This window comes from Mastigoproctus giganteus, chromosome 13 (genome assembly GCF_048544385.1).
Source record: "Mastigoproctus giganteus isolate SK-2022 chromosome 13, ASM4854438v1, whole genome shotgun sequence".
NCBI classification, from domain to species: domain Eukaryota; kingdom Metazoa; phylum Arthropoda; class Arachnida; order Uropygi; family Thelyphonidae; genus Mastigoproctus; species Mastigoproctus giganteus.
Window position 1 is genome coordinate 71,103,824 of NC_143587.1, and position 13,241 is coordinate 71,117,064.

Here is a 13,241-nt window from a genome sequence, read left to right on the forward strand (position 1 = left end):
AAAAATATATGCACACGTACCACCTTTGAAGGGAAAGGAATCATACAGCGAATAATTTGGACAACTGAGATGAGCAGTGGTTGGATCAGCCGATAATTAAGATTCCGTCAGAAACAGTACATGAGGTTGGGCAGACTGTAAGTGGAAATGGACATCGTTGAGTTCAAAACTGAGACCACGTATATTTGTGAAATGAAGGAGGGAGTGTTTGGGACCTTCAGATATTTTCGCAGATACAGTTTCTATATTAGTTTGACAATTCATGGTGTATTCAGTAGTAATAAAAAAGTGGGGGGGGGGGCATGCTGTATGAAGTAATGAAATTTTTGGATATGGCGTACGCATGGTAAGAATACCATTTACACATGGTACACATGGTATACCCAGCTACTTGACATAACGTGTCCTGGACAAAGTCCCCTCATACACACTATCCGGACTCTCTCCAGTCACTATCTAGCAGAGCACTGATTTCATGTGACCATATTTTCGAGAATCTTGTATCCACTTCTGTAATGTGACCTTTTTGGTTATTTTTATACAACCCCTATAAATATCCCTGATAGCTGTGTGACGTTTCTCCATGTGCTCTCTCTGTTACACGACGATACCAAATTTTGTCCCGCTTTATCACAAGCTGCACGATTTACACCATTTTTTCTACCTGTGCTGTTAATTTTGTTGAGAAGTGTATTTTATTTACTTGGATCATATTGCATATGATTCTGAAGTCTTGATTGTTTTGCTTTTGGGGGATAGGCACAAATGTAGAATTCATCGTCTTTTGTGATTTGTCCCAAAAGACCTAATGAATTTCTGAATATACTTCATCATTGCCTGTTGCATTTTCATGTTTCATAGCTTTAATGACTCTTATCACCTCTTTCTTTAGGATTTTCCGCACTTTCTCATTCATATCTGCATGATAATTTTCTCTGTCATCGTCATATAGCGTCTGCATATGTTCATATTGGAGCATCTTCTTTTTCTAACAAAATGTTTCCATATTTATCTTATCTTTTATACAGTATAATTATTTCCTTTTTTTAATTTCTTTCTCTTCTATCTATCTTTTATACAGTTGTGTACTTTCTCTTTTTTTTAAAGATATTCCATGTATTTTTGGAACACAACACTTGTTTAGAATTCTTTTTTCCTCTATAACTGTTCAATTTCTTTACATTTATTATTTATCCAGTTGTCCGTTGCTTTTCTGCATTCGTGTCTTATCCTCCTGTCTGAACTCTAATATTACTTTGGTATCTATTTTCCGTTAATGAGACTATATCCTGTGATATCCAGTTTTGCTTTCTTGTACCCTATTCCAAAGGTAGCCAATCAGTTCTTGGTCATCTGTCCTGTTATGTTGCGTTGTTTTCTTTCTAAATCATCTAGTGCGCTCAGTGTTCTATTTATTTTTTCATTAAAGTTACTTTTCAGTTTACTGTCCTTTATTTTGTTTCTATCAATCATTATCATATTTTTTCAGTTGTAACTTGATTTTTATCATTACTGGGTTGTGATGTGAATTAATATCTGCTCCTTCTGGATCTTCGCCTGTATGATACTGTTTCTGAAGCATTTGTTAATTAAGATATAGTCAGTTTGGTTTCTTATGACATCTTCAGGTCTTTTTCATGTATATATTCTTCTTTGTGGTTATTGGAAAGAAGACTATATAGTTTGCTATTTTATTTGTTATACACTGTGCTGTCACTTTATTAGGTACACCTACCTAGTAGCGTGTTGAGCCTCCTTTAGCCTTCAAAACAGCCTGAATTCGTCAAGGCATGGATTGAACAAGGTGTTGAAAACGTTGTGCAGGAATGGAGTACCATGCAGACATCAGTGTGTCACGCAGTTCCTTGAGATTCGACGGAGGTGTAGGCCTGCAGCGAACAGCCCTTTCCAACTCATCCCAAAGATGTTCAATAGGATTGAGATCCAGAGACAGAGTGGGCCGGTGCAGCAAAGAAAAGTCATTTTCATGTTCCTGGAACCATTCCATAGTGATTCGGGCTTTGTGTACCGGTGCATTATCCTGCTGGAAGTAACTATCTGACTGAGGATAAACTGTCAACATGAACAGATGAACTTGGTCAGCAACGAGGTTTAGGTACGATTTGGCATTCAGACGTGAATCTATGGGTATAAATGGACCCAACGTGTGCCAAGAAAACACTGCCCACACCACAACACTGCCCACACCACTTTGCACAGTAGTCGTCAGACATGACGGGTCCATGGACTCATGTTGTTTTCGCCAAATTCTGAGCCTTCCAGCAACATGACGCACTAGGAATATCGACTCGTCAGACCAAGCAACTGTTTTCCAATCCTCGATAGTCCAGTGCTGGCGTTGCTGTGCCCACCGGAGGAGTGCTCTCTTGTTCTTCATTTATAACAAAGGTAAGTGATGTGGCCAATCGGCTGTTGTAGCCCATTTGGGACAAAGTGCGATTAGTGGTCCGTTGCGATATTTTGTTCTGCGCACCAAGGTTGTATTCTGACGTGATGTGCGACATTTTGGCCCGTCTGTTTCCTTGCACAATTCGAGCCATCCTCCTCTGACCACTCTCATCGACAAGCGATTTTCTTCCACAGGAGTGCGGTTGAGAGGATGTTCTCTGTTCGTTGCACCATTCTCGATACACCCTTGAAACTGCGGTGCGTGAAAAGTTCAGGAGAACTGCCGTTTCAGAGATGCTTTGTCCAGCACGTTTTGCACCTACTACTACCATGCCACTGTGGGGGTGGTTGGGGTTCTTGGCTTATTGTGGGGGGTTTTAGGTATTATTGTTTTTCTTGGTTGCCCTAATTTTCTTTATATTTTAATTATTATAATTTATCCCCTTTTTTATATGTATATCCCCGTAGTCCAATCCTCCCACTTAGCATCTGACTTGTTTGTCTCAGAAGATTACCAGACCCAAAGGGGACCCCAATTATTTTAGGTATTTTTCTACCAGATTGGCTGAGTTTCGGAATGACAGACTCCAACACATGAATGTAAAATAAAACAATGTTTATTAACATATCATACAGAAATTAGCAATAGTATTTGGTCAAACTATATTTGGCTGGTGACTTGTTAATTCATTAACCTTTATATGTGTAAATATCTTGTTCAAACTCAATTGTTTCATCATCTGATATCCTATTCTAATACACATTATTATTCATTATGACATGGTGTCTCTTCATGTTCTTTACAGGGACTTCAATAGGTCGTGTCATACACTTTACATAGATTCTTCCCACTCTTCTTCTGAACAGTCTGTATAATAAACCAACAACTACCTGCCAATGAACTGGCTCACAAAAACCTTCAGAGTTCGTGTCTCAATTTGTAAGAAAATTGCTTTTATTCAATCAGACACCCTTTCTGCAATCAGGTCAACAGGAAATATTAATCAATTCAATTTAACATTACCCTTCTGAACAGTTAATCCTCTATACCTTTATATATCACTTATTAATTAGCCCCAACTCAAATCAGAAATACTCTCCACTATCAACTCATAATAAATTGAAATTTCAACCTTCAATTTCATACATATTATAAAAACCTTTCCCAACATTAAACAATTCTCAGTTAACTATCATACCCTCTCCTTCCAGCAAGCATTTATATGAGGAGCTTCACTTCAAATTATAGGCTGCGTCCGTCTTAAATACATTACCCCTTTATTCATATATTCATTACTTAAATATACACATTTTTCTCCTAAAGTCCTCTCCTTAATAAATTAAGTACACCTATTTCGGTAAACTCTCTAGCACTTACGTGTTTGGCCTGGAACTTCCCTCTCTGCTCGGCTTCCTTTCATATCGGTCATTCAGGTACTGGAATGCGGGGGCGCTCATTTGGGGATCTCGGTGATTATGGTGTTTCCCTACCGGGTACTGCACGGCTGGAATCAATCAGTGTCGCATACTCTTTACCGGTCAGCATTTTTTCTTCCGTGGATAGAGGGGTTTTCGAGTAGTTCAATGGTTCGACCACTCATTCGACTGGCTTTGCCTATATAATTCTCAGGGTGTGATTCTTCCTTCTTCCTCACTACGGCTTCCATGTTTACAGGTGAACATTCCTACGGACTGTCGGGATATGCAGAATTTCTATCACTGCTTCCTTCTATCTCAGGTCTGCAGCTATCACCCAAATTAGACTACTGCTCTGCTTTGTATCGTTCTCCAACTCCTTCAATTCATTCTCCAGACCGTTCCGTGAACTTCTTCAGACTCCTCCGAAAACTTCTTCCGAATCTCACGAAAACCTTTCCAGAAAAATGCCCCGAAAATCTTTTCAGAATCTCCCTCTCAAAATTCCCTCTATTTTCTTCCTGGCCAATAGGAGATCTGCACATCCTTTTTCCTGTGTTCTCATTTGTCTCCTCTCCCCTTCCGTGGGCGGGTCTTCTTTACTCTTTGTGTCCCAACTTCCGTGGACCTCGAACATACCAGAACAATCCAGAAAGAGAAGCGGAAGTTCAGGTCAACTGAGAAGCGTCACAGCTCCTCCCGTGACCTCACGCGCGCACACCTGGTGACGTCGCCTACCTCTAATAGCGTTTCACCGTGAAATCTTTAAGAGGGCCAGCTTAAGCACTCTTGGCCCTCACTATGGTGCATCTGCTTCTGTCTTAATGGGGATTTGTCATGGTATATTACTTTCACTGACTCGTCAAAGAACTTCCATACAAACAAGCTGCAACTAAACAGGGAGTGACTGGAAGGTATTTTTGAATTCCAGCGCTACTTAACTCATGTTGTTTTTACCAGAAAACCACTATTCGTATTACAGTTAAATTCTCATAATATTTAACCATTTTTATTAATTAATGTAAGGACGGGTCCTTACACCACGTTCGAAGTCCGTTACATCATTCCTTTTCCCCATTATTGCTACAGTTGGTACGCTTAACTGATACTAGAAAGGTTGTTCTGCTACATTTATATCCACAACTGTGGTCATGTGACTTGCAACGTTGTGGGACAAATAATTTGTGTGCACAGTAGGAGTGTACCTAATAAAGTGGCAGCACAGTGTAGCAAATTGAAGTAGCAAATTGTAAATTGTAGTAGTAGTAGTAAGAGTACATAGCAAGCGTTCCTTGAGTGGATCGGGTTTCAAGCCCGTGAATACTAAATACGATAATTATTTGTATTGGCGATTTATTGTAAATTCTACTGACTTGGTTGTCGTGCCGGAGTATAAACAGAAAAAAAAAATTATTTAATCGAGGCATGTAATGCAAGGAAGCAAGCTTCATCATCAGCCATTTTCAATCCACTGCAGGATGAAGGCCTCTCCAGCAACTTTCCAGTTCCTTCTGTTTTGAGCACTGGCCATCCATTTACTACTCAAAAACTCATGAATTTCATCTATCCATCTCCGCCTTTGTCTTCCAGGTTTTCTTCTAGCTCCTCTTGGGTACCATTCTGTTCTTTTCTTAGTCCATCTGTCATCATGTCTTCGAGCTATGTGTCCTGCCCAAGACCATTTTAGTTCTTTAGTTTTGATAAGAATGTCCTTTACTTGAGTTTGCTGCCTAATCCATGTGTTTCTCTTCTTATCTAACAGTCTGATTCCCAATATAATTCGTTCCATTCTTCGCTGTGTAGTTCTTAGCTTCTCTTCCATTCTTTTGGTAAGTGCCTAAGTTTCACTTCCGTAAGTCATGGTGGGGAGTATACATTGATTCATTATTTTACGTTTCAGACAAACTGGGATATTGCTCTTCAGTATGTGACTATATTTCCTGAATGCTATCCATCCAAAATTTATTCTTCTCTTGACTTCCAGCCATTTATCATTATTACAGCTAATAACTTGTCCCAGATAAGTATATGACTCCGCCTTTTCAATTACTGCTCCTTCAATCATTATTTCCCTTTCCGTGGCATACTTGTTCATCATTACTTTTGTTTTAGCCATATTCATCTTTAGTCCAAAATCCTTACTAACTGTGCATAACTGATTAAGATTTTCCTGTAATTCTTTGGGATCGTGGCTTATGACCACAATGTCAACTGCAAATCGTAAATGGTTTAGGTACTCTCCGTTCACATTGACTCCTTTCTGCGACCAGTCTAATCTTCTGAAAGCTTCCTCAAGGGCAGCAGTAAACAGCTTCGGAGATATTGTGTCTCCTTGTCGAACTCCTTTCTCGATTTAAAATTTCCTACTATCTTTGTCTAGTCTAATAAAGGATGTAGCACTCTCATATATTTTCTTCAAAATCATAATATATGGAGTATCTATGCCTTGTCTTTCCAGTGCCCGAAACATTGCCTTCTGCTGTATGGAGTCAAATGCCTTTTCATAATCCACAAATGCCAGGCATAATGGTGTTTTATATTCATTTCCTTTCTCCATTAGCTGTGATATTACGTGAAGGTGATCCATAGTTGAGAATCCTTTCCTAAAACCAGCTTGCTCTTTCGGTTGATTCTCATCAAGTATTCTTTCTAATCTGTTAGTAATGATCCTTGTGAACAACTTGTAGATGTGGGATAACAAGCTAATTGGTCTATAATTTCCAATTTCTGATTTATCTCCTTTCTTATGCGGCAAAACTATGATTGCATTATTCCACTGCTTAGGCATCACACCTTTTCTAATGCACTTTGTGAAGAGTCTTGCCAGTTTTTGTGTTATGTCTCTTCCTCCCAATTTTAACAACTCTACAGTAACTTCATCTTCCCCCGGGGCTTTCCGATTCTTCATTTTCTTCAATGCATGTTCTACCTCATCAGGAAGAATATTGGGTATGTAGTATGTGTTGCTACTTTGCAATCCAACTTCCCCACTGCTGGCATCATTCCCCTGCTCCTTGTATAATTCTCTATAGTAGTCTTCTGCTATTTGAATTATGCCTTCTCTGCTGTTTATAAGTACACCATCGCTATTCTTCAGTTTCAGTATCATTTGTCTTTCTGTATTACTGCTCATGGCTGCTGATTTAAATCCTTTCTTTTCCCTTAATGCGTGTTCTACTTTTCTTGTGTTAAATCTTCTTATGTCCTCTCTGAGTCTCTTTCTAATGGCTTTGCATAACTCAGTATACTCAATTTTCTCCCTGTCAGTGTTTTTCTTGCTCTTCATTTGTCGTCTTTGGTTCATCATGACAAGTGCTTCTTGACTAATTTTTTCTTCTTTGGATTTCTTTTTCCCTATAGGTTTCTTGGGCTTTATCACTTTCAGAAAGTTGTAATATTCCTCGTCGATATCTTGGTCCTGAGCAGTCTGCAGAAGCTCAAACTTGTTCTTAAGTTCCAGTACATACTGCTTTTTCTCCTCCTCTGTTATTTCAAAGACCTTTGTATTATTTACTCGAGTCAGTTTTTTTCCTTTCCTTTCCTACATCTATATCAAGTGTACATCTTACCATTCTGTGATCACTTCCAACATTTACCTTATTCAGGACGGTAACATCATTCACAATATATCTTCTGTTAGTGAGGATGAAGTCGATTTCATTAGTTGTTAATCCATTTGGACTCTTCCATGTCCACTTTCTGTTCACCCTTTTCTTGAAAAAAGTGTTCATTACTGACAATCCTTGAGATTCTGCAAATTCCACAAGTCTTTCACCTCTTTTATTTCTTTCACCAATTCCAAAATTTCCTATAGTTCCTCTTTCTGCGCTGTTTTGCCTTTTTCCAACCTTAGCATTGAAGTCCCCCATAATAATAGTGTAGTGTAGTGGGTTTTCTGCTCATCTAGAAGACTCTCAATTTCGTTGTACATTTCTTCAACCTCTTCATCATCATGGCTCGATGTTAGTGCATAAATCAATATAATCTTTAGCTTGTACCTCTTAGAAATCTTGAGTATTAGTCTTGACACCCTTGGTGATGTACTTTTGAATTCCAAAATGTTGTTTTTAAAATCTTTATGGACCAGAAACCCAACTCCACCTTCACTCCTTTCACTGTTTCCATTGGTGTACAGCAGATTTCCACTTAATAAACCTATAAGCCCAAGACAAGAAATCAGCCCCAGCTTATAGCATCAGCCCAAGACAAGAAAAAACATTTCACACATTCATTCTCTATAAACGTCTGTTCACTTCTTCCTTGATTTTTTTTTAAATTATCAGCTTCCACAACGACAGATGGAAGTTCATTCCAGCAATCAACTACTCGCTGGCTAAAGGCAAATTTCTGCACATCTATTCTACAGCTGTCTTTCCTCAATTTGAATTTATGGCCCCTTCAGGTTCGTAATCTGAAAGAGGAAGAGGAAGAATCCCATCAGAATTGAGCCTGCTGAACCCCATTCAAGGCCTTATTCACCTCAATCAGATCATCTCGCAGGTGCCTAGTCTCTAGACGTGTCAATTTTCAGAACTTAAGCCGTTCTTCGTAAGACCACTCTTTCGTTCCTCTCCACCAATCTCGTTACCCTTCTCTGTACTCGCTCAAGCAATTTTACATTCTTCCTAAAATGAAGCCTCCAGACCTGTACTCAGTATTCAAGGCGTGGCATGACCATTGCCTTATAGAAAACGACAACCACTTCCTTTTCACTACTAGAAAAATTCCTGTACATCATTGACAAAACCCCATGACCTGCTCTGGCAGCCTGTCTTCACTGCTCTAAAAATTTCATATCTGACTTCACAATTACTCCCAGGTCTTTTTCGCTTTCTACCACCCTAAGTGCAGTACCGCACAGTTGGTAGGTTTCTCTGCTCAATTTGTCAGTTTGGCCGAACGAAAAATCCTGGTTTCAGGAGGGAAAACCATGTTATCTATGCCTGAGCCCGACTGAGCCACGTAATGATAAAAAGTCCATAAACGTCCCTCGCGTTATTGTCTGGATTCGAACCCGGGCCTTTTTCTACCCAGAGTGGGGATTGGTGATTATAACCACTGTGCTAGTCGAGAAGTCTATAAGAGGGAAAAGTCAGGGAATATAGGAAAAGTATCGGAGAAGCCAGTGCAGTAGGGTATCTTTATGAGCAATAGCAAGTTCACCACTGAATCGACCAAGGATCTTGACTCAGAAGGATACCTGTACATATTAGTCGAATACACGCCATGCTGGTCCGCCCTCATTGCTGCCGAAGGTAGATCTACGGGTATGTTCTCTAATATTTTGGTAATATAGTGTATGAATTACTATAAATACATTTTGATATTTCAATTGCTGTTTTCGTATATAAACGGATTATGCCAATAATAATGATTTTATGCTTTTGCCCTCCGTGTGAGCGTGCATTCCCGTGACAAAAGACAGCCAAACTTCATATGGATTTTCTTATCCTCATTTAAAGCTTTCCCTCAGGAGATGGGCATATGACTGTTGCCCTAATAATTATACAGCAGACAAACTAAAGTATTTTTATTCTTTCCAGCGTTTCTTAATGTTCAAGTAAACTACCTTATTCGACTACCAAGCTATAGGAATTTAAAGCATTCTGTATTTTGTATCACGTTCTAAAGAAGTAGGCCAGAGGTGATTATACCAAAGATGATGTCGTTATATGCTCCTTTAGGTCGAGGCTATTAAATGATTCTGCCATCATGATAATATTTTTGAATTTAAAACTCTGTTCTATAAATGAAATATCGGTCATGGTTCTTTGGGATCACACTGCCTCAGCAGATAACGCGCCAACAAGGTGATTAAATGAAAACTGTAGCCATCCCGAGAAGTGAATATACAAGGTTAAATTATTATTCATAGATTAACAAAAAACACTTCGTGCTATCAGTTTTCTTTTTTCCATGGTGAATACCAATATCCAGGATTATTTTCCAGATTTGTTTTCAGGATTTCGAGATCATTTTCAAATTCAAAATGATTTGTGTCACATTTTTGGAATAACCGTTTTCAGGGTTATATGGACTAGGGAAGACAAAGCAAGACGTTTTCTTTCGAATTAATCGAGGTAGTCCAATAAGAGGATTCAGGAAATTTATTGAAAGAAACAGCAGCACTCACTGACTTCTTGGTCTCAGCTATCTCTGAACTTATTCTCATTAATCAACTAACAACTAATTAATTTCATTTAACAATTTATTATGGGGAATGAAAACATGGTTATATCTTTATTAAAATAAACTTGGAACCATTTGGACCACGAAATAATTAATGTTGTTAGCAGGGCTACCTATATTGTGACACGTTGGCTTAATGTTTCGTATCAGCACCATGGCAGCAGTTTCAGTAGACAGGAACCATTAGAAGAGGAGCTGGCCAAGGTCGCTCAAGGACTCTGTCGATCAGAACAGCCCGCTATCTGGCTGTAACAGCAAGACGGAATCCTACGATGTCGCATCATCAAGTGTTTCTTGAGTATGCTGCGGCCACAGGTGAAAACATTTCCAACCGGGCTGTATTAAGAGGAGCTCAATTCAAGTGGACTTTAATTGGTTATTCTTATACCGCAACGAAACCCGTGATTTGTATCCCATTAACGCCAAATCACCCCAGAGCTGGTCGAAACTGGCACCATGAATGGAGCCACTTGGAGCTCTGACAAATGGGGTACAATTCTGATGACTGATGAGTCCCGTTTTAGCCTACAAACAGATTCTAGACGTTATTTCATCTGGAGACAACGAAGAATGCGGTACCTCTCTCCAACATCAGATAAAGGACACTTAAGGTGGAGGCGGTGTTTTCGTGTGGAGAAGGTAGTGGGTTTCATAGGGGTACCGTAACAACACTGAGGTATCATCGAATCCTATTTGCGACTTTTGGTGTGCATTGGCCCAGACTTTATTTTCATGCACGACGCCACTGCACATAGAGCTCAAGTGTTGGGAGGAATATCTTGAAATTGAAGATATTCAATGATTATTTGTGCCGCACGATCACCAGACTTAAATCCGATCGAGCATGTGTGCGACGCCCTTGGGCATCGCATTGCACGCTGAGACACAACTCTTTAGTCACTTGGTGGCTAAAGTCTGTGCCGGTGGAAGAATGGATTTGTTGTCACAGAATTTTATAGACTCCCTTATATCGAGCATGATTCACCGCTGTCAGGCGGGGGGGGGGGAAATCGTATGCCGTACAGACGTCATCTGGCCATATTTTCGAGCATCTTGTATCAACTTGCTATCTCTTTCTCGCGAAAGACATTTGGACAGTTTTAGTTTTTACTTCTATTCCATTCAGGTTTCCAAGTTTTAATGTTGGCCAGTTGAGGAGCACAAGCAAACCTTACTGGGCCAGATGTGTATTTCTATGTCATTGCTTTCAATCAAAGAGAAATAAAATAAAACAGAAGGATGAGGGAATAGCTCTGGTATATTTCTATTCCAAGTGCTATTGCTGAGATATTGAAAATCGAAAAAGAAAACACCAACTTAGGTCAGTATTTCACTAGTGTTATAGGAAGGAAAATTGCAGTGGGTTTTATAAACATATCTACATATAGCTCTTATTCTTCGTGTGAAGTTCTTATAAAAATATATTTCCTGATTTTGTCAGACTTTGAAAGTGTGCATCCATTATCATATTCAACCAAGTTTCTTCAGATGATCACTCAGTTTTCTTTTAATTTATTAAACGTGTTTTATTATGGAAAAAGAATACCAAAATTCTTTTGAAAGTATGTGTGTCTGTGTGTGTTGAATGTTCATATGAATTTCAGATTGCAAATAAGTGAACAAGAAAATCTTTATTTGTTAACAAACAAAATCACATATTGAAGAGTGGCTTTATATTTCTTCTAAAACAATCGATAAATAAATAATTAGAATTACAATTTGAGCCATAGGTTTATATATATACAAAGGACTGGATCCGATTACACACAGTTGTTAATCTAGTGAGTCGTAGGGTTAGGAGACGTAACGTCTTTGGCGAGCTCTACCTGTAAAAATAAATAATTTCTTACAAACTGTTTATTGGGATGGAAATTCGTTTAACACTGTTATTGGAAACAAACTGATGATGTGCTTTAAAAAATTCTAAAAACGAAGTTTACAATGCAATACACTGTATGTTTTATTTAAATAGATAATACTTTAATAGTGTAGATATAACTGGAACTAAAAATACTAAATTTTCAAGTAAATTGAAAGGGAAACAAATTACCAATCACTGATGTAAATTATACTTCAACTTCAAATATTTAATTAAATTTAGTTAATATATTTTAAATTTGATTTAAACACATTATTAAAAAGTGAATTTTTCTGAGAATGTACTAAAAGCACGTACCTGCTTTAACTATAATGAAGATGTTCAAACAATATTCTTTATCCAACATTCCTAGAAAATATTCACATGTCAGATTATAATACACGATTTTTTTTACCTATAGGATAATTAAAAACATTATCGTATATACTACAATTCGAATACAGTTTTATTAAATAATTTATCACTAGTCAGAAGACGAAACAAAAAACAAGTTGATGAGAAAAATGTTCTCGAAGTTATTAAAAAGAGACAGTAGATCATACGCAACTCTGATCTACTGTCTTTTTCAAAAACTCCACCGATGTGGCAAAACATTATGACCACCTATCTAATATGATGTTGGTCCTCCACATGCAGCCAAAATAGCTCGTACCCGGCGAGGCATGGACGCTACAAGATTTCTAAATGTGTCTTGTGGTATCTGGTACAAACACGTAACTAGCAGATCCCTTAAATCCTCTCAGGTCCGTGGTTGAGACGTCGCAGATCGGAGTTGCTGTTCCAACACAAATCAAAAATGCTCGATGGGATTGTTGTCTGGGGAATTTTGAGGCCAAGGCAATACCTGAAAATCTTCCTCATGTTCCGAGAACCAGTCTCGGACAATCTGGGCTGTGTGGCATGGCCCATTATTCTGCTGAAAGACGGCACCGCCAGAGGGGAAGACCGTTGCCATGAAAGGGTGTACCTGGTCAGCAATGATGTTTAGGTAGGTGGTAGACGTGGATGACTGGACATGGATGACTGGACTTGGATGACTGCACATGGATGACCGGAACCAGGGTATTCCAGCAGAACATCGTCCAAAGCATGACACCGTCGCCACCGGCTTGTTTTCGTCCCACGGTGCATCCGGGCGCTATCACTCCCCCAGGTAAACGACGCACATGTACCCAGCAGTCCACATGATGCAACAGGAAACGTGATTCATCGGACCAGACGACCTTCTTCCAATCACTCAAGGTCCAGTTTCGATGCTCGCGTGCCCATTGTAGGCGTTATCACCGGTGAACCTTGGGTAGCATGAGCACTCGGAGCGGCCTGCGGCTACGCAGCCCCATTTTCAGTA